The sequence below is a fragment of the Branchiostoma lanceolatum genome, chromosome 1, assembly GCF_035083965.1.
Source record: "Branchiostoma lanceolatum isolate klBraLanc5 chromosome 1, klBraLanc5.hap2, whole genome shotgun sequence".
In the NCBI taxonomy this organism is placed as follows: domain Eukaryota; kingdom Metazoa; phylum Chordata; class Leptocardii; order Amphioxiformes; family Branchiostomatidae; genus Branchiostoma; species Branchiostoma lanceolatum.
The window spans coordinates 31,970,790-31,993,814 of record NC_089722.1 but is presented as its reverse complement, the minus strand read 5'-3'; the positions used below and the strand labels follow the sequence as shown (position 1 = coordinate 31,993,814).

Below are 23,025 nucleotides of genomic sequence, written 5' to 3'. Positions count from 1 at the left end.
GACGAGAGGTGCCTCCTCTGCCGACGCTGAAGGAACGGCGAGAGGTTGCGGCAGTGAAGCTACTGAGGGACATGCTGGACGAGGGTCACCCCCTCCATGACCTGGTGCCGCCGGCCAGGTCTACGGTCACTGGGAGGACTCTTAGAAACGGCACTGCACTTACTGTGCCAGCTGCCAGGACACAGAGACTGAGAAGGTCATTTCTACACCAGGCCATCCGCTTGTATAACGAATCATCTTAATGTCACTTAGTGTGTATGGCATTCCTGTCCTTACTTTCGGCGTTCTCTGTAAGGCATTACGTACAACTTTGTTTTAGGTTTTTCGGTGGCATGTATTGTAATTGTTTATCAATGTTTGTACATATATTTCTGTATTCACAAGTTGTAAAATCAGCGATATCCAGTTTGTTTTTATACCGACTGCGAGCTGACTGCTTTTCTGAATAAACTGAATCAATCAATCAATCAATCAATCAATCAATCAATTAAACTTTATTGCACAACAAATGTAACAGGTAATGGCAAGGTCTTAAAGGGCATAAGACACCAATGACATCAACATTAAGAATTTCCTGAAATTACATAAAACATTATACTATTGTTTAATAACATAGAAATTTTCACAACATATTCACACTTCGGATGTTATTGAACATCGAACCATGAAAACATCATACCCCCAGCTTTTGATTCTTCCCACCAGGTACATGTAACTGCATTAATCAGTGACTTACCTGCTCATGACGTCGCAAAAAAAATAGCAGCCAATTTGTAACTTTGCACAACGGCTCGGAAAGAACGTTGTTTTTACAAGAAAACGAAATAGATATTGTTATGTCCTTTAATTAAATGTGTTATCACGATAATCAGTGTTTGCTCATTAAATAATGTTTTTCGCAAGCCGTTGAGTAAGGTTCCGAACCGGCTGCCGTGTTCATTGTGACGTCATGAGCAGGTATTAGTCACTGATTAATGTAATCACCTGGTGGGAAGATCAGATAAGAATAAATGACAATGACAATGACAATGAACTTTATTGCATATTCATGCCCAGCATGGGCTAAATGCATTAGGTAACATAAAGTAAAAGAAATGGAACATTGTGATCTATTCCATCTAAATCTACAGAGTCTCTTCTCTCTTCTTGAAACATTTGTACACAAATTCACATAGTTTTCCAATTATATCGTCGTTTTTAGATGACATGATACATGTGAATAGCTCGTTATTTTTAAGATGCGTATATTTTTTGTCTAGTCTTATGGGACTTACAAGGGATCTGCGCATGTCTGCGTATAGTGAGCATTCTAAGATAAAATGTATTTCATCTTCTATACAATCGTTGTCACAGAAAGTACACATTCTGTTATTTGGTGGAGTCTGGTTGTACCTACCAACTTCAATTTGCAATGGATGATCGCTGATCCTTAGTTTAGTCATGGCTCGGCGATAGTTAGAATTTTGTATATCTAGATATTTTTCTTTTTCATACGTAATCTTGTATTTTTTGTAAGTTCTCAATTTGTTTCCATTCTTCCCTTTTTCACCATAAGAATTAAGTTGTGAGTAGAAATGTTGAAGAAAGTTGTCTTTCAGCCTCTGTTTTAGTTCAGATTGAGCGGATAGCGTGTTTCGGTCTTTGTTAAGTAAAAGGTAGGCAAAGCCTGACTCCTCCAAGATTTTACTAATATTTGAAAGCCAGCATGGTATCTTTCTCCTATGTAGGTCCTGCTGTACTAAAAAAGCTTCAAATTGTAAGCTATCTTTCGGCATTTCTCTAACTAATCTTTTATAGTATGAATAGATTCTAGTATACACTTCAATCCAGAGGGGATATCTACCAAGCTCTGCTCTTGTGGCAAGGTTGCTGGCATTTTTTCTTACGCCCAGGATTGCTTTAATAAAGAGCTGGATCCATGGAAGTATGGTTTCTGATGGTTAAATGTTAGATAACATCAGAAGGGTGTGTATTTGTTCGAAACGTTTATATTCCTTCAATGATGCTACTCCTATTTCAGATAACAAGAAATTTTTTGTGTCTTTTGCCCTTTAAGCAGTACTAAATATCAAGACATATATGCTTTCCCTATAACAATGTTGACGAGTTTTACAAGACTAAACACTATGCTATCCAATATGCGTGATACAGTGTATGTATTTGGAACATGGATTGCATGATAATACACAGGAAACAAAGTTTACATCAATTGCCTGTGGCTGTGTCAGAGATGATACGATTTCTTTTGAGAAAAGAGGTAGATATATATTGGCCTATGTACAAAGAAATTGCATCCGGACATGACATAAGCCACAACAAATTGAAAGCATTATCGTCATCCACTGGTTTCTGCATCGACAGTCGTGGAAACGTCCTGCGGCTGCATTCAGTCTTTCTTCATCTTCCTCCACTGTGCCTTGTAGTCCAGGAGGAGAATTCTAGAAGAGGCAAAGAAAATGAGAAAAGTTTTCTTAATAAATTCATGGCACAATTACCTAATTTGCATTGCATTTGCATAAAGAGTCCTAGAACCATGTTTCAACGAGACCATATAACAACATACTTAAAATGAAAAAGATACATTAAGCTATCATTCTATGACAGTGGACTAAATATATACAGGGTGCGCTACGAGACCACAAGCATTTTTTTCAGGTTTCTCCTCCTGGACTAATGCATCTTAATTGCATCTTAAAGAACCATACCAAGGTATTCGTGGGCAATTCATGCATCCTTACCCCTAGATCGTTCCAAATTTAAAATGATTGCTAATTGCAAATGGTGTCCATAGCATCAGTCCTGCAGTTTTACATCTGAATTTGGTGTGGTGTTGTTCAGGCACAGTTTAAGGTTGACAGCATGTGTGTTAAGGGGCAGCGTTTTGTAGTCTTCCTGTAGAAGAAAAAGTCACTGGTTATTAAATACTAAATGTTATATAAAACAATTCAAGGGTTGTGTAGTTATCAATATCTTCGAGATGAGGTTAATCCAAAAAACAAACGGTTTATCTACTTCAGCAGGATAAACAGTTGTGTTTTTCAACTTTTTGTGTCTGTGGTGTTCAGCACCAGGGACGGATGTGGTTGTATGTATGACAGATCTGGCGTTCAGTACCAAGGACAGGTATGGTTGTATGTATGACAGATGTTGTGTTCAGTACCAAGTACAGGTGGTTATATGTATGACACATGTGGAGTTCAGCACCAAGGACAGGTGTGTTTTATATATGACAGCTGTGGTGTTCAGCACCAAGGACAGGTGTGGTTGTATGTCTGACAGGTGTGGTGTTCAGGACCAAGGTGGTGTGGTTTATGTCTGACAGCTTTGGTGTTCAGAACCAAGGACAGGTGTGGTTGTATGTCTGACAGCTTTGATGTTCTGCACAAATGACAGGAGTAGTTGCATGTCTGACAGCTGTGGTTTTCAGCACCAAGGACAGGTGTGGTTGTATGTCTGACAGCTTTGGTGTTCAGCACCAAGGACAGGTGTGGATGTATGTTTGACAGATGTGGTGTTCTGCACCAAGGACAGGAGTGGTTGTAGGTCTGACAACTGTGGTGCTCAGCACCGAGGACAGGTGTGGTTGAATGTCTGACAGATGTTGTGTTTAGCACCAAGAGCAGGTGTGGTTGTATGTCTGACAGGTGTGTTATTCAGCACCAAGGACAGGCTAGTTTGGAACTGCAGTGTGTCTTTTTGTTCGAACTTTTGGAAGGAGGTCGAGGGCTTTACACTTTTTTTTCAAACACAAGTACCTTGGATGGTGATTATCATATTGAGATGTTATGAAAATAAGGACCTATTCTACATAATAATTGAATCAGAGGTACAAGTGGTCTACTGCCACTGTGCACACTGTGACATGCAACTTTCAGTTATCATAACAGCCGGGGTACTGGAATTTAGGTTAACATATGTCAAGCAGTGCTAGTGGGTGGTCAATGCAAAACAAGTCTCTGGTTTTGGTTGTTTAGGAATTTAGATAGCTAAAGCGATGATTGAAACAGTAAGATATTAGTTATGAAAATCAGAAGCTAATCTGCATAATCAATGAGGAAATTTCATTAATCCGCCACATACTAAGATAGGATTTTCAAACATAAGGAAAATGTTACTAAGAAAAAGAGGTCTATCGATAGATATCAATCATGCAAATGAATGAATCATTGATAAGAAATTTAAGTTAGTGGTAAATAATAAGAGTTTTATACGTGCATCTGTCGTCTGACTTGGGGTGAGAAGAAGCCTCGACAATTTGCCCTTATCTCATGAACATGCCATTTCTGACGTCTTTCGGGTGTAAGGCAGTAGCGGTGAAACTGGTCCCTTGTTAGCAACGTCTCCCATCTCAGGCGAGACCAATGCCGTCATAGGAAACCAGCCGGTATGCCAGGAGAATCTATGTAAGCTCTGTCGCTTATTTTGCACGTACCGTGCTTTGATCTCCATTTTTCAAGACACCCCTTATATACAGAACAAAAATGAGACATGCCTGACAGAGCATACTGGTCCCAACATACTGTTTTAGAGCATTGGCATGTTCATTATTCTATAAATTATTTCTACTGTTAGTTATAGATTAGACTACTTCTTTGTACTTGTTAACTATTTGCAAAAGTTCAACTTTTATGTGCATACGTTGCCATATATTGTACCAGTTACAACTGTCGCACAATCTCCACCAGCCCGGATTCAAAGACGCCTGCTGCCGAAAGTGTTAATTTCTGCGTGGGGAATGTCGCAGAGTCCGATCCAAGGGGGAAGGAGGTAGGCCCACCTATCTCCACCGGCCCGGATTCAAAGACGCCTGCTGCCGTTAGTGTGTTAGTGTTTCTGAGCGGGAAATGTCGCAGAGTCCGATCCAAGGGGGAAGGAGGTAGGCCCACCTATCTCCACCGGCCCGGATTCAAAGACGCCTGCTGCCGTTAGTGTGTTAGTGTTTCTGCGCGGGGAATGTTGCAGAGTCCGATCCAAGGGGGAAGGAGGTAGGCCCACCTATCTCCACCGGCCCGGATTCAAAGACGCCTGCTGCCATTAGTGTGTTAGTGTTTCTGAGCGGGAAATGTCGCAGAGTCCGATCCAAGGGGGAAGGAGGTAGGCCAACCTATCTCCACCGGCCCGGATTCAAAGACGCCTGCTGCCGTTAGTGTGTTAGTGTTTCTGCGTGGGGAATGTCGCAGAGTCCGATCCAAGGGGGAAGGAGGTAGGCCCACCTATCTCCACCGGCCCGGATTCAAAGACGCCTGCTGCCATTAGTGTGTTAGTGATTCTGCGTGGGGAATGTCGCAGAGTCCGATCCAAGGGGGAAGGAGGTAGGCCCACCTATCTCCACCGGCCCGGATTCAAAGACGCCTGCTGCCGTTAGTGTGTTAGTGTTACTGAGCGGGAAATGTCGCAGAGTCCGATCCAAGGGGGAAGGAGGTAGGCCAACCTATCTCCACCGGCCCGGATTCAAGGACGCCTGCTGCCGTTAGTGTGTTAGTGTTTCTGCGCGGGAAATGTCGCAGAGTCCGATCCAAGGGGGAAGGAGGTAGGCCAACCTATCTCCACCGGCCCGGATTCAAAGACGCCTGCTGCCGTTAGTGTGTTAGTGTTTCTGAGCGGGAAATGTCGCAGAGTCCGCACGGCACGAAATCTGGTATTTAAGCATACTTAAACGCAGCGTAAACGTGACGTTTATTCACTATTTCCGCAACTTAACGACCCCTGTACGTCTGCTTAAATTTTGCATATAAGGTGCCCTTTCCGGAAGTACGTTTAGGTACGTTTCTGCACTTCTTCACGTGTATTTACGCGACTTTTCGACGCGTAAAAGCGTCGTTAAGGACAATTTTTCCGTACGTTCCAACACGGAAAGTGTAAGTTTCTTGATACCTTTCCGTACCCTTTCGTCCATCTTTATCATTCATTTCCGCCACGATTCTCCCTGCGTTTATGTGCCGTTCACACAGCTTGAAAGGTTACTTAAAGGTATACCTTTCCTCGGTATTTCCGTGACCTTTTTGCGACCTTAACGTGCTACAAGCGTGGTATCTGCAAGGCGTAAAGGCGTCGTTATGGACAATCTTTCCGTACGTTCAGGTACGTTTCTGCACTTCTTCACGTGTATTTACGTGACTTTTTGACGCGTAAAGGCGTCGTTAAGGACAATTTTTCCGTACGTTCCAACACGGAAAGTGTAAGTTTCTTGAGACCTTTCCGTACCCTTTCGTCCATCTTTATCACCCATTTCCGTCACGATTCTCCTTACGTTTATGTGCCGTTCACAAAGCTTGAAAGGTTACCTAAAGCTGTACCTTTCCTCGGGCTTTCCGTGACCTTTTTAAGACCTTAACGTGCTACAAACGTTGTATCTGCAAGGCGTAAAGGCGTCGTTATGGACAATCTTTCCGTACCTTTACGGAAGATCCAACACGGAAAGTGTAAGTTTCTTGAGACATTTCCGTAATCTTTCGTCCATCTTTATAATCTATTTCCGTCACGATTTCCTACGTTTATGTGCCGTTCACGCAGCCTAAACGACTACCTAAAGCTACACCTTTCCTGGTGTTTTCTGTAGCCTTTTTATGAGCTTAACGTGCTAAAAACACGAGCCAGGGGTTTTTCTAGAAAAATTTAACAAGAGGGAGCACACACATGCGAGGGAGAGAATTCTATGTATTTATGGATGAATTGATTGCTGAGTGAAGGCTTTATGCTCATATTAAGCTAAAATCTGAATTTGACAAGGGGATGCTGGGCTGAAACAAGAGGGTGCAGCGCCCCTCTTTCCTGATTAAGATGAACCCCTGCGAGCTAAACGTGCTAAAAACATGAGCTTAACGTGCTAAAACGGAGTCTCTACAATAAGTTTCCTTTTCATTACACAGTATCTAATTTAATCCTTTACGACGACTTAACTTGCTACGGATGGCTTAAACATTCCGAACCCTTACATAGACAGGTAAATATGAATATGAAAGGCAACAGGGCCGATAAAAGTTTAGAACAATTTATTTCAAAGATGATAATACTGCACAAAAACTTTTTACGCCATTATAGCGAGACCCCTCCCCACCTTTACAAATATACACATACAAAATGGAATAAATGATTTCTTACATGGACAGCTAGTTTCATTAAAAAAACGTCACCTTATCATTAATAAACTATTCAGGCTATTCCTTACCCCAACTATTAACTATTACAATGCGCTTCCAATTTTTAACACTAGCTAACTATAACATCGACACCAGAACGTAACACCTAACACTAACTAACCTTACGTCTAACTTTTCTTCCCTCTCGTGTCTTATTAGCCTTTACCAGGCTCCGCGGATCGCTAGGAAAATAGTAGAAATGGGCCAAATAGAGTGAATTGTAACAGTACAATCATTCTGGGTTGATAACACTTACTAGGTACTTGCGGTTTCGTCATCGGTCGTCATATTCTAACTTGTACTTGACGCGGTCAACGAGGGATCAATCTCACATTGTCGGTAGATTCTCCCTTCACCATTTTGCGACATTTCCAAGTCCACGATTCCGGTCCCAGTGTTAGGCGAGACGACAGGGATAGTTCCTATCAAGACAGGTAGACAGGTTCCGATTTCACTCACGCTAATCTCCAAACAGATCTATAGGTTTCATCAAGACCGTATCAAACTGGCAGAGAAAGTACTTGGATTTCTATACATACAAGCTCCTTCTTCCAGTTGGATACGGTCTTTGCAATCCATTGGGCCTGGTTGGAGGCTAACTCACGCCGTTGTTTACTTGGTGACCGTTGTCTCCACTGGTACCAGGTGGGTTTGGAGATACAACAAAGTCCCGAATCGCGTGCCCGCATGCTCCGTTCAGCATCTCCACCCTCCTTGGTTTCACCCACGTAGTATAATCCTATGAAACCTCCTTGCAATTGGTTTCACCAAGTTGTACAGACTGGTGTCCTTGTCCCAGCTTTACGTTTTTCCGTCCGGGTTCCGGGTGGTAAGAACAACGTTGTGGCCATAACTTGTGGGTTGAAACGACTGAGTTCAAACTTCCTTCATGAGCTGTCTTCGCTGTAAAAAAAATAACTGTCTCTGGGATATACGGTTAATTTGAAAAAGCCACCCTTTTCTCTGATTGGGTTATGCCCTGTCACATGGCATTCCACTAGTAAATATGGAGATGTTGCATTACCATCTCAACGTACCGCCCCAGCTTGTTTACGACTTCACACTGTATAAATTTGCAATTGAAAAGCAGACGTCCTTGCGTTTCGCTTTTGCCCCGAACACAACAACTGACGCGAGCGACAATAGAAAATACTGTTAGCGGTGATCTTTCTAAATAAATACACAAATCTGCCAAAACGTGCCGGCGGCGCGGTCTCAATCCGGGGACTGAGCCAATTTGTGCGGCGGCCAAAGACAGTATGCCCACCGACCTATAGATTATAATCCGAGGGAGTCGTTAGCTCAATGTTCCGCGTTGTTTTCTAAAACTGAGAGCACAGTCAACCCAGCCTGAACATAACAGAAGGATATCGGGAAGGTTAAAATAACGGCGAAGATAAACGCTCGCTTTCCGACAGCTTTTCTCTAACTAAACATAAGAGTGGGTTATGTAAACTGTGCCTATATGTAACGGAATGATATCGGAAAGATAGAAATAACGGCGAGGGAAAACGCCCGCTTTCCAACAGCTTTTCTCTACCTAAACATAAGAGTGGGTTATGTAAACTGGGCCTATATGTAATGGAAGGATATCGGAAAGGTAGAAATAACTGCGAGGGAAAACGTCCGCTTTCCGACAGCTTTTCTCTACCTAAACATAAAAGGGGGTTACGAAAACCGAGCCTATATGTAACGGAAGAATATCGGACAGGTAAGAAATAACTGCGAGGGAAAACGCCCGCTTTCCGACGGCATTTCTCTACCTAAACATTAAACGGGGGAGGTCCCCCCCCTTCTATGTAGACCAAACCTATATGTAACGGAAGAATATCGGAAAGGTAGAAATAACTGCGAGGGAAAACGCTCGCTTTCAGGCAGCTTTTCTCTACCTAAAGATAAGAGGGGGGAGGTCTCCCCCATTCTATGTAAACCAAGGCTAAAGGTAACGGAATGATATCGGAAAGGTAGAAATTACTGGGAGGATAAGCGCCCGCTTTCCGTCAGCTTTTCTCTACCTAAACATAAAAGGGGGGAGGTCTCCCCCCTTCTATGCAAACCGAGCCTATATGTAGCGGAAGAATATCGGAAAGGTAGAAATAACTGCGAGGGAAAACGCCCGCTTTCCGACAGCATTTCTCTACCTAAACATAAAAGGGGGGAGGTCTCCCCCCTTCTATGTAAACCGAACATATATGTAACGGAAGAATATCGGAAAGGTAGAAATAACTGCGAGGGAAAACGCTCGCTTTCTGGCAGCTTTTCTCTACCTAAACATAAAAGGGGGGAGGTCTCCCCCCTTCTATGTAAACCGAACGTATATGTAACGGAAGGATATCGGAAAGGTAGAAATTACTGCGAGGATAAACGCCCGCTTTCCGTCAGCTTTTCTCTACCTAAACATAAAAGGGGGGAGGTCTCCCCCCTTCTTTGCAAACCGAACCTATATGTAACGGAAGGATATCGGAAAGGTAGAAATAACTGCGAGGGAAAAAGCCCGCTTTCCGACAGCTTTTCTCTACCTAAACATAAAAGGGGGGATGTCTCCCCCCTTCTATGCAAACTGAACATATATGTAACGGAAGGATTTCGGAAAGGTAGAAATTACTGCGAGGGAAAACGCCCGCTTTCCGGCAGCTTTTCTCTACCTAAACATAAGAGTAGGTTACGCAAACCGAACGTTAATGTAGCGGAAGAATATCGGAAAGGTAGAAATAACTGCGAGGGAAAACGCCCGCTTTCCGGTAGTTGTTCTCTACCTAAACATAAGAGTGGGTTACGCAAACCGAGCCTATATGTAGCGGAAGAATATCGGAAAGGTAGAAATAACTGCGAGGGAAAACGCCCGCTTTCCGACAACTTTTCTTCACCTTAACGTAAAAGGGGGGAGGTCTCCCCCTTCTATGTAAACCGAGCCTAAAGGTAACGGAAGGATATTGGAAAGGTAAAAATAACTGCGAGGATAAACGTCCGCTTTCCGACAGCTTTTCTCTACCTAAACATAAAAGGGGGTTACGAAAACCGAGCCTATATGTAACGGAAGAATATCGGAAAGTTAGAAATAACTGCGAGGGAAAACGTCCGCTTTCCGACAGCATTTCTCTACCTAAACATAAAAGGGGGGAGGTCTCCCCCCTTCTATGTAAACCGAACCTATATGTAACGGAAGAAAATCTGAAAGGTAGGAATAACTACGAGGAACAACGCCCGCTTTCCTACAGCTTTTCTCTACCTAAACATAAAAGGGGGGAGGTCTCCCCCCTTCTATGTAAACCGAACGTATATGTAACGGAAGGATATCGGAAAGGTAGAAATAACTGCGAGGGAAAACGCCCGCTTTCAGGCAGCTTTTCTCTACCTAAACATAAGAGTGGGTTATGTAAACCGAGCCTATATGTAACGGAAGGATATCGGAAAGGTAGAAATAACTGCGAGGGAAAACGTCCGCTTTCCGACAGCTTTTCTCTACCTAAACATAAAAGGGGGGAAATACTTAAGAAAATATATGCTGCTGTTTTTTTGTAAGCTGTAGCATAAACACGGATAAAAGAAGATCAACTCCGACGAAGATAGGTATGGATTGTATGTCTAATTTTGCCACAAAGTAGACGTACAATGTGCGTGCACATGCATGGTGCGTTGTTTAAAAAAAAACTGTAATAGAAATGACTTAAGCGGGATCGGTGTTTACTGCAAATGGGTGTATCTTAAAGATTGAAGACCGTTTCGGGTATATCAGCTATTCTCCAAGATTTTGAAAATTGAGGCACTATTAGTCCCCAGGAGAGAATTTATATGCTTGGAGAATATATTGGTTACTCATGTACCATAATGTTTCATCTATACGATGTATATAAGGATGCTTAAAGTCGATGGAAAGATATACTTTGCATTTAATTCATGTTAACGAACGCGGAAAGGTTGCGGAAAGCTCAAATCTTACTTTCAGCGGCATTAACGGCCCCGTAAACTCTGCTGAAATATTTTCCGACCTTTAATTCTTGTTTCCGTCATTCGGAAAGTTTGCTTAAATATTCGATTTCGTGCTGTGCCGATCCAAGGGGGAAGGAGGTAGGCCCACCTATCTCCACCGGCCCGGATTCAAAGACGCCTGCTGCCGTTAGTGTGTTAGTGTTACTGAGCGGGAAATGTCGCAGAGTCCGATCCAAGGGGGAAGGAGGTAGGCCAACCTATCTCCACCGGCCCGGATTCAAGGACGCCTGCTGCCGTTAGTGTGTTAGTGTTTCTGCGCGGGGAATGTTGCAGAGTCCGATCCAAGGGGGAAGGAGGTAGGCCCACCTATCTCCACCGGCCCGGATTCAAAGACGCCTGCTGCCGTTAGTGTGTTAGTGTTTCTGAGCGGGAAATGTCGCAGAGTCCGATCCAAGGGGGAAGGAGGTAGGCCCACCTATCTCCACCGGCCCGGATTCAAAGACGCCTGCTGCCGTTAGTGTGTTAGTGTTTCTGAGCGGGAAATGTCGCAGAGTCCGATCCAAGGGGGAAGGAGGTAGGCCCACCTATCTCCACCGGCCCGGATTCAAAGACGCCTGCTGCCGTTAGTGTGTTAGTGTTACTGAGCGGGAAATGTCGCAGAGTCCGATCCAGGGGGGAAGGAGGTAGGCCCACCTATCTCCACCGGCCCGGATTCAAAGACGCCTGCTGCCATTAGTGTGTTAGTGATTCTGCGTGGGGAATGTCGCAGAGTCCGATCCAAGGGGGAAGGAGGTAGGCCCACCTATCTCCACCGGCCCGGATTCAAAGACGCCTGCTGCCGTTAGTGTGTTAGTGTTTCTGCGTGGGGAATGTCGCAGAGTCCGATCCAAGGGGGAAGGAGGTAGGCCCACCTATCTCCACCGGCCCGGATTCAAAGACGCCTGCTGCCATTAGTGTGTTAGTGTTTCTGCGTGGGGAATGTCGCAGAGTCCGATCCAAGGGGGAAGGAGGTAGGCCCACCTATCTCCACCGGCTCGGATTCAAAGACGCCTGCTGCCATTAGTGTGTTAGTGTTTCTGCGTGGGGAATGTCGCAGAGTCCGATCCAAGGGGGAAGGAGGTAGGCCCACCTATCTCCACCGGCCCGGATTCAAAGACGCCTGCTGCCATTAGTGTGTTAGTTTTTCTGCGTGGGGAATGTCGCAGAGTCCGATCCAAGGGGGAAGGAGGTAGGCCCACCTATCTCCACCGGCCCGGATTCAAGGACGCCTGCTGCCATTAGTGTGTTAGTGTTTCTGCACGGGGAATGTCGCAGAGTCCGATCCAAGGGGGAAGGAGGTAGGCCCACCTATCTCCACCGGCCCGGATTCAAAGACGCCTGCTGCCATTAGTGTGTTAGTGTTTCTGCACGGGGAATGTCGCAGAGTCCGATCCAAGGGGGAAGGAGGTAGGCCCACCTATCTCCACCGGCCCGGATTCAAGGACGCCTGCTGCCATTAGTGTGTTAGTGTTTCTGCACGGGGAATGTCGCAGAGTCCGATCCAAGGGGGAAGGAGGTAGGCCCACCTATCTCCACCGGCCCGGAATCAAAGACACCTGCTGCCGAAAGTGTTAATTTCTGTGCGGAAAATGTCGCAGAGTCCTATCCTAGGGGGAAGGAGGTAGGCAGACCTGACCATTTGACTTGCCATTTCTGACGTCTTTCGGGTGTTAGGTAGTAGCGGTGAAACTGGTTACTTGTTAGCAATGCCTCCCATTTTAGGCGAGACCAATGCCGTCATAGGAGAGAAGCCGGTATGCCTGGAGATTCTATGTAAGCTCATTTGCTTATTTTGCACATACCATGCTTTGATCTCCATATTTTTCAAGACACCCCTTATGAAGTATGGCTAGGGGCGAGAAGAAGCCCCAACACAATTTCAATTGCAATTCTGACGTCTTTCGGGTGTTAGGCAGTAGCGGTGAAACTGGTCCCCTGTTAGCAATGCCTCCCATTTCAGGCGAGACCAATGCCGTCATAGGAAACCAGCCGGTATGCCTGGAGATTCTATGTAAGCTCTTTTGCTTATTTTGCACATACCATGCTTTGATCTCCATATTTTTCAAGACACCCCTTATGAAGTATGGCTAGGGGCGAGAGGAAGCCCCAACACAATTTGAATTGCAATTCTGACGTCTTTTGGGTGTTAGGCAGTAGCGGTGAAACTGGCTCCTTGTTAGCAATATCTTCCATCTTAGGCAAGACCAATGCCGTCATAGGAAACCAGCCGGTACGCCTGGAGAGTCCATGTAAGCTCTTCTGCTTATTTTGCACGTACCATGCTTCGCTCTCCATTTTTCAAGACACACCTTATGAAGTTTAACTAGGGGCGAGAAGAAGCCCCGAGAATTTGACTTGGCAATTCTGACGTCTTTCGGGTGTTAGGCTGTAGCGGTAAAACTGGTCCCTTGTTAGCAATGCCTTCCATCTTAGGCGAGACCAATGCCGTCATAGGAAACCAGCCGGTACGCCTGGAGATTCTATGTAAGCTCTGTCGCTTATTTTGCACGTACCATGCTTTGATCTCCATTTTTTCAAGACACCCCTCATATGAAGTATGGCTAGGGGCGGGAAGAAGCCCCGACAATTTCACTTGCCATTTCTGACGTCTTTCGGGTGTTAGGCAGTAGCGGTGAAACTGGTCCCTTGTTAGCAATGCCTTCCATCTTAGGCAAGACCAATGCCGTCATAGGAAACCAGCCGGTATGCCTGGAGAATCTATAAGCTCTTTTGCTTATTTTGCACGTACCATGCTTTGATCTCCATTTTTCAAGACACCCCATATATGACTTATGACTAGGGGCGAGAAGAAGCCCCGACAATTTCACTTGCCATTTCTGACGTCTTTCGGGTGTTAGGCAGTAGCGGTGAAACTGGTCCCTTGTTAGCAATGCCTCCCATTTTAGGCAAGACCAATGCCGTCATAGGAAACCAGCCGGTACGCCTGGAGAGTCTATGTAAGCTCTGTCGCTTATTTTGCACGTACCATGCTTTGATCTCCATTTCTCAAGACACCCTTTATATGAAGTTTGACTAGGGGCGAGAAGAAGCCCCGACAATTTGACTTGGCATGTCTGACGTCTTTTGGGTGTTAGGCAGTAGCGGTGAAACTGGATCCTTGTTAGCAATGCCTTCCATTTTAGGCAAGACCAATGCCGTCATAGGAAACCAGCCGGTACGCCTGGAGAGTTTATGTAAGCTCTGTCACTTATTTTGCACGTACCATGCTTTGATCTCCATTTTTCAAGACACCCCTTATGAAGTTTGACTAGGGGCGAGAAGGAGCCCCGACAATTTGACTTGGCATGTCTGACGTCTTTTGGGTGTTAGGCAGTAGCGGTAAAACTGGATCCTTGTTAGCAATGCCTTCCATTTTAGGCAAGACCAATGCCGTCATAGGAAACCAGCCGGTACGCCTGGAGAGTTTATGTAAGCTCTGTCGCTTATTTTGCACGTACCATGCTTTGCTCTCCATTTCTCAAGACACCCCTTGTATGAAGTATGGCTAGGGGATAGAAGAAGCCCCGACTTTATCTCATGAACATGCCATTTCTGACGTCTTTCGGGTGTTGACCTTCACAAATTGACGTATGCTGAGGTTTTCTCATTATGTGAATAAGGTCCTCATTTGCATAGATTACATTGGTCAATGGTCTTTTGCGCCCAAATAACACAATGGCCAATTATGCAACTCATATTTCAGCAAACAAAGCTAATTTAGCATCCTTTCATTACATATGTAACTGATTTTTTTGATACATGTCTAATGATGTTCATTTTTACTAATTGTACTCAGAAATGCCGTTGAAATCATTCCCACTATTGGTATCATGACATTTTACATTCATTATGTAAATGAAGTTTTTACTTGCTTGATTGACATATTCGTCTCTTTTTGATCAATGTTCTCTTTTTCACATACATACGTCACATGTTTGTTTCATGAAAGAAAGCAGACTTAATTATGCAAATTAGCATGATTTTGAATAGTTGGCATCTATTATGAATCATCACTTAGGTATCTAAAAAAACAAAACTTTCAAATCATCAATCTCCGTTTAGTCTCAAACAATAGTATCCCCTGCAGTTAATGAAAACCTGCTAGGGGGCCAGAACCAATGTCACTTATTCATGAGCCCAATCATCTACCTTTAAAAAATCATGACCACATCATGTCCAGAACATAGCATATGAAAACTTGTCTACTGCAGTACCATGAAAAGCTGGCAGGGGCCCTGATGATCTAATCGTTACTTCATTTTGCCTACATCTACCAACATACCTAGCATCATAAAGATACATATACATCAATGACTTCTAGAGGTATCCTGTTTACAGACAAAAACAAAACTCCAAAAACATTATATTCTTGATTGTCTCCTATACTAGTACTACTTAAGCCTCCAAAGGTAGGAGCACTGGCGACTGATTGAGTAAAACTATGTTGTAATATATAACATAAGGCATTATATATATATAAGAGGGTCTGCATGCCTTTTTTCGTTAAGCGTTACGAGTGATTTTGATTCGACATTCATCGTTACCGGCCGCCCTGAATTTACCGTTAAGCGTTATCGATATATTTATCATGAAGCATTACTGGTCGTTTTAATTCCTCGTTAAGCGTTATTTGTCATCCTGAATTCAATGTTAAGCATTATTGAGGAATTCCTCGTTACGCAGGAAATAGCGTTTCAATGGGTCAAGATTTCAACATTTTCTCCAGGGAGCACACGGCTCCGGCCAAAATATGTTGGTAGGGTGTCAAGAATTTTCCCCGGGAGCACGTAGCAGCTCCGTCGCAGCCCCTCAAAAATCAAGCTAAAACTCTTCTGTATTTTTTTTTTTCAAATAGAGATGTCATAAAACTTAGCTTACTCTTCAGCAAAATCCTCAGAATGCAGGAAATAGCATTTCAGAGCTCCAGGGTCAAAATTTCAAAACTATCGTCGCGCCTTCGGTGCTCGTCATCGCTATCATGAGCATTTCGTCCCACCAATACAATACGAAATTTCCTGTTGCCGCCGAATTTAAAGGGTTCGGAGCAGGCGTGCAAGAATGTATAGCGTAACAGGTCTCTTGTAGCCTCCACCAGGCCCTCTTACGGGCGTATGAATCGTAGAATTCGGCAGAAAAAGGAATAATTAGCCAGTAGAGTCAGTCCACAGTGAAAATAACATTTGGCCCGTTTAGCCTGCAAGTGAAACCCTGGCGTTGTTAGTCTGGTAGAGACTAGGTCTCTTGCCACAAGATCAGGACGACAAGTGGCAAACAACCCGGTCGTCTTCAGGGGTATCTCATGTTCTAATCTGCTGAATTTACCGTTAAGCGTTATTGGCCGACCTGAATTTACCGTTAAGCGTTATCTGCTGGCCTGAATTTACCGTTAAGCATTGCCAGGACCCCCCCCCCCCCCCCCCCATGCAGACCCTCTTAAAAGATATATGGTTGTCCATATCAGACTCTGTGGCATTCTCTAACAATATTGTTTGTTCTTACCCCTGTGTAATGGTTTATACATTATCCATCCACCAGTTTGATCTGTTCCTGTACAGTCTTATACATGCAGTTACTGTCTTGTTTGCACTTTCCATGTCAAGGGGTTAATAGATCCACTGCATACTAGTCTTAGACCTGGTTGTGATCAGTTGTGGCCGATTGTGGACTGTTTAGGCACACCTGTATGATGTCCACTACAAACGTTTCAAAGTCAATGCTAGAAAATCTTCAGTATCATTTACTGAGCATACAGGGCTCGAAATTCATTTTTGGAAATAGGTGCACTGGTGCACCCAACCAAAAATATTAGGCGCACAGAAAAAAATTTGGGTGCACCACATAAAAAAAAGTTGAATGTCAGCAAAATATAAGTTTGACACTACTGCCTCTCTTATAAGAACCACCTGTAATTCTATCAAGAGTTCAAATTTCAACCAAGCAATACATCAAATAAAGTACAACAAAGGATTATATTGCTTTTTCTGATACTTACATTTCAAGAATATTCTATAGAGTACAAAAATATCTAGGTGCCGCAGTGGACCCACAGTCAAAAATTAGGTGCACAGCTCCAATTTTGGGTGCACACAGGTGCACATGCACCCAGTATTTTGAGCCCTGCATGTACTACATAAACTCATTCATTTGTTGATTCAACAGAAGAATCCATCATCTTCCTAGTATCATAATCATGCTATGAATTAGTACACCATATTGAAATACTTATCCCAAAACATCTCCCTGAAGTATGTGTGTTTCAGCTCCGACACTTGCATGTGCGTTGTCCTTAAAGGGCGCCGGATGTCCTGGTAGAAAATACAGCTGTAGATCAGTGTAGGTTTTCCCTCAGCAGATTTGTGTTCTGTATGGGGAAAGACAGGTATATGTTAGTTAGATGAAGATTGATAAATGCACATCTTTAATTTGTGGCCTACTCTACGTCGCTATGTAATGACGTATTGTATGTATCAACAATGTCAAAACCATCAACCGACCCAATCCCGACCAAATTTCCGCAGCGAGACTGCGATTTTCCGACTAATTCTCAAATAACATTGCCGACGTATTCCTGACCGATTTCCGACCTCACCATGCGCTGTGTCAGTTCTTACATCAATTTAGTCAACGTCTAGATATATCCCTTCCCTCTAAACAAAAATCAACAAACCATGAAATCCTTTTACCTTTTTAGGAACTAGCAACATTGTAACTTACTTTTCTCAGGTCCTGTCTTTGGCCACTGACTTGTCTGGGAACAAATAAGAAACATTACAGTATCTGCCAGTTTTTGTGTTGTAGCGTTCAAGTCACACGAAACTTGGAAAGTGTCTTTCTCACAAATTGTCACAAAAAGTACACATATTCTAAAACTTGACAAATCTTTACACAGCAACTTAAAACATTGAGATGTCAAGCACATATTCCATTTTGAGGGAATTAATAAAAGTAAACCTCACCTCAGTCCCTCAGTCACACGAGGTTGGTCCTGTTGCCTGTATCTGACTCCAAATCTTGCTACATTCCTCATCAAAATTCCTGAGTTTTGCCAATCCATCTTCAGTCCCCGTTCTGGTCACTTTGTGCTTTGTCCTTTCCTCTCATTCTGATAACATTGTCTCGATAGCCTTCCCTCCTGGTGTCTATAGTTCGGACAGTTGTTGTAGCTGCTGGTTCAAGCTCATACAAACAGTTCGGCTGAATCTTAGATCCCGGTAATCTGTCGGTAATGTGTCGGTAACTTCCGTGAAATAATCCCGGAAAACAAGGCACAAATAATACACTTTCTCCTCCATTTTGGCTCCAGATTTTTCGGATATCACAATAGCTATGTATAATGTTTTATATTTTCCAAAAATAACGTTCATCGTGACTTTTGTTCTTCTTCTTTTTTTTTTCTTCCGCAGTGTTGGCTTTCCGGCGAATGATTCCTGTAACTGTGTACTAGTGCGCGATGAGGGTAATGCGGCCTTGTCGCCTGATTGCTCAAATAGTGTGTTCTAAGTTCGCTTGACGTGCACATTGACTGCACTGTTCTCAACTGGTGTCGCCGGTTAGCAAACGGCTTGGAAATGGTCTCAAGTTGGAGACGACTTGAAAACGATCTTGAGACGTGTAATACACTCCCGCCACAGCGATTTTAATGCATTTTGTATTATCTTTCTATCATCGGGCAAGCAGAATCCTTGGTCTCTCGTACTTTCTACTCAACACACATCGGTGGAAAACCCATATTTCTAGAAGCTTTATCTTTTATGTGTATGATATCGATAGGTACGTGTGACTGCTGCTTTAAACAGTCGCCGCTGGTGCAGTGACCGGGGACCGCAGTGATTCGGAGCGCTACGATCATTATCAAAAATTCTCTTCCTCTTATCAAAAAATACAAATGAACATTGAAAACTATGCGTGGCCATAAATAAACACGTAAGGCGATACCAAATTACATAATCGGCAATCCCGGATTAATGCGAATATGTAAAGCTAAGAAAGCCGCATGAGTTAAAAACAAGATGTCTTAATTTTTCAATGTCTTAATCTTTTTTGAAACTTGACTTTGAAAGTATGCATCGCTAATTTTATCTCTGATAAGCAGTATTGCTACACTGATACATTCTTAAAGCTTTCACTTTGTCAACAGAAGTGATCTCATGTGATCATGATCTCATACAGCAACATACAAACGGAGATGCGAATTGTTTAATATTTGACACTCTCGAAAAGAAATGGTTCGTCCCATGTGTTGGATTATGAACAGATCGATGCCCAATAAAAGAAAATAATTCATATTTGGCACATATTCGTTCGTGTTTGTTAATAAGATGATACTAACATTGTTGTTGAAAATTATCTACCACTTGGACTATATAATCAATACCTCTATAAACCACCATTGGATCATAGAGGTATTGATTTCATATACCTCTATAATCCAATGATGGCTAAAACAGTCAGACAGCATATATGGAATGGCATATCGAATCAACACTTACGTGGTGTTGGACGATTGTCAGCATGTTACTGTATTGGGACTGTTAAGGTTAGTTGCAACTATCTCGGTCATTTTTCTCTTTTGTTGAAAGCTGAATTATCAGGGACAATCACAATTGTTATAATTTTCAGCTTGATCTTCCGAACTAATAGCTCTTGTCTGGCTCTCTCGTGCAATGGCTCTTAAAGTAAAGTGCATGATAAATATGACATTTTGTTTCTTTGACATTGGGCAAACGACAGTTGTAACATTTTAAAGTAATGATTAGCATTTACCATCTTGAAACTTGACGGATTGTTTGCAACCACGTGAGTGTATTTTGGCTTATGTCTGAGAAGGGCTGAACCCAAAACGCAAACCAAAATAAAGTTGATTCATTAATATCTCACACCGAGATGATATTATGTGGAAAAAGAAAGCTTTGAAAGTCGAAAGATTTCCTGTAGAGTGTTCTCAGGTCACATTTTAGCAACATGGAGGCGAACACAGCTATTTGTATTTCGGTGAATCGTCGCTCAAGTGTTGTCAGACATCCACCGATCTTCTAGCTCTCACATGTAACCTCTATCAAGAAATTATGGCTCACTGAAGAGATTACCAGAATACATAGAAACTTTAAAGTTGTTGAATGCCGCGTACGATTGAGCTACGATCCATTAAAATGCAAATAAGGGACGCCAACATGGCGGCCAGCACTTGCCTGCTTCATTGATATGGAAAATAGGTAAAAACGCTCTATAAGCGCTTTGGCTCATTCGAGTACGCATGTGCCAAAGGTGAAGGCCCCTGGCTTGTAAACAGTTCTCCTCTCGACCAGTGTATTGATTTGCATAACAATGCCCAGACGGATTTTTTTCTACGTCTTAGGGGCTTTCACCTTTGACACTGCACATGCGTACTCAAATATGTGAAAGTACTTATTCGGCTAGAGTTTATTTTGTTATGCCGGGGAAGAAGTACAACTCCTTTCGCAGACGGTCGATACACTCTGATGCCTGTTTCCCACCGTGGAATGCGGGATCCGTTGTGCTTGCTGTGTTCTCAGAAACGAGACGATTCACCTAGAGACAAAAGATTGATTTTAAGCCAGCAACTCTCAGTACTAGTTACAATAGCAAATTATCAATCATAAGAAATTGGGTATGTTCTTCACAAGTAAGAACATGTGTATACTAGTTGTGGCACCAATTCTAAAGTCATTGTATAGCAATATCTCTTTATGTTCAATTAAGATGGCATAATTCGTAAATGTTTCAAAAGTAAAAAAAATCATGAATCATATTCTAATCTGGCGTCGTGATGTAAACAACGAAACAAAACAAGAGGAACATAATACAGGATTCTTAGCTACACATGTAAAACTAAATTTCATTTTAAAGCTAAGATCCCAGTGTATATATATCGATGAAGCAAGCTAATAAATTTACGAATAGAAAACAATAAGCATTCTCCCACGTAGAGTAGTCCCGCGGCCTTAACTTTAAGTATACATAAGGCCGGTCCGACTATATGAACCAGCCAGAATAAGCTTAAGTGGCCTTTGAGCCAAAGAGCTTGCCATAATACGGTTTGGTACCGGTATACCAAAGGATACTTTCTAGGCAATTCCCTGATTGGCTGACAGCTGGGTAGTAGCAATGGCCCCGAAAGCCACTACGTTTGGCTTAGTCGAAACCGACCATTCTGTATATTTTTAGAGACCGCAAGACGACTCCGAGCAGTGTGTGGGAGAGTGAAAAAATGCTGGTTGACAAATAGTGAAATACCTCTCCCATCATGGACATAATAGTAAACCCTTTTGCTCGTGCCATGAAGACCTTGGTGAGGGCTTGGGTGAACCAGCTGCCACAGGAGGCGTTGCGGAAAGACACGTTTCCTGCGTTGAAAATGAATGAAAAAGCATGAAACGCATATCTATATCATTTATCATAATGTACCATTGCGCCTAGCTTCCAGCTTTATACACGCACATACTTTATCTATCTATCTATCTATCCATCTATCTATCTATCTATCTATCTATCTATCTATCTATCCATCCATCCATCCATCCATCTTTCTATCTACCTAGTATTCGAATCGATCTCTCTCTTTATAGATATCAATCCTTACCGAGCTGCGTTGGATAACATATCAGCATATCTGTAGCGGTTGGCTGATCGAAGGTGACGTCAGGTTCGTCTTGGCCAATGGCACTTCTAAGGAAGTTACTGGGCAACAAAGACTCCGAATCCGGTACGACTTGGCCTGCTGTTCCCTTGTCTACCGTTTCTGCGAAATCAACGGAGGCAGAAATATATCAAAGACGTCCATATGTAAGAAGAAGTAGCCGAGAAAACCTGTATAAAATAGCCATTCCAAATAAAGGAGAAAGGAGTTCGAAGACCTCATATCTTCATTAAATGTATATTATGCAAACTAGGCCCTCATTTGCATAATTTATATTCAACCAAGTTCACCGTCACATAACTTCGAAATGCCACAAGTATGACATTCCAGTAATCTACCAATATGGAATTACAGTATTTTCTCATAAATTATGCAAATCAGGTCGTCACTTGCATAAATTTTATCTATCAATGTCCCTTTATTTCTCAGTTGTATGGAGTGCTTTTGTAAAATTTCCCAATTAATTCTGCAAATTAGATTCTGATTTGCATGATTACCTTTTCATTACATCAAGTAACACTTAAGCTTTCCACATAATAAAAACAAGTATCTCAGGTATGATTGTATATCCCTTTGTGGTTCGATCAGTAGCTGCCGGGCCCCGGGGAATATTTGCCCCAGTTTTGAAACTAACATTTTAAATATCATGGAAATCCGTCGTTCCTTTGTTCAATTATTTTCCTTGGAAGATTTTTTACAAAAACGCCAATGCAGTTCTAGAGCAAGCTGCTAGGTGGCCCAACCCTACAGCACTTTTTTCTTACAACACAATCTATCTGCCATCTAAAAATAAAGACCATAGCATGTTCAGGTCAGAAGGTGCAAAAATTGGAAGGTCTCTTGCAGTACCAGGGTCACAAACCATTGGCCCCAAAATCGACCTTGACCTTTGTTCTTCCAATACCTACCCACATACCAAATATCATTACAATCCATCCAGACGTTCATGAGTTATGCTGACTACAAGCATCCGGACACACACACACACACAAACACGCACACACAGACGCACACACAAACACACAGAGAGACACGCTCAAAACTATATCATCTCCATTTTTCATGGAGATATAAAGCATGCCATAACATGAAGAACAACATATCTCTACATCGTGCATGACTAATAGACCTCATTCCAGATACTGTCGCCATTTTGATTATATTAAATTGTATTCCCGCGAAAGCACATTCTTGGCACGAACGTGCGTGAGTTTGCACCAAAGCGAGGCTGTGTGTGTTTGTGTTTCCGGAATTTCGTAC

The 23,025-nt window shown here is 42.9% G+C and overlaps 2 long non-coding RNA genes across 2 annotated transcripts; both read right to left on the bottom strand.

The window, feature by feature from the left end:
- Positions 1–1,017: 1,017 nt before the first annotated feature.
- Positions 1,018–5,046, bottom strand: LOC136449152 (uncharacterized). Its single transcript, XR_010757987.1, has 2 exons — positions 2,739–5,046; positions 1,018–2,438 (listed from the first exon to the last, which is right to left on the bottom strand). It is a non-coding gene; the product is annotated as an uncharacterized lncRNA (long non-coding RNA).
- A 14,240-nt stretch (positions 5,047–19,286) lies between these two features.
- LOC136449145 (uncharacterized) lies at positions 19,287–21,475 on the bottom strand. Its single transcript, XR_010757985.1, has 2 exons — positions 21,363–21,475; positions 19,287–20,657 (listed from the first exon to the last, which is right to left on the bottom strand). It is a non-coding gene; the product is annotated as an uncharacterized lncRNA (long non-coding RNA).
- Between the last annotated feature and the right edge of the window lie 1,550 nt (positions 21,476–23,025).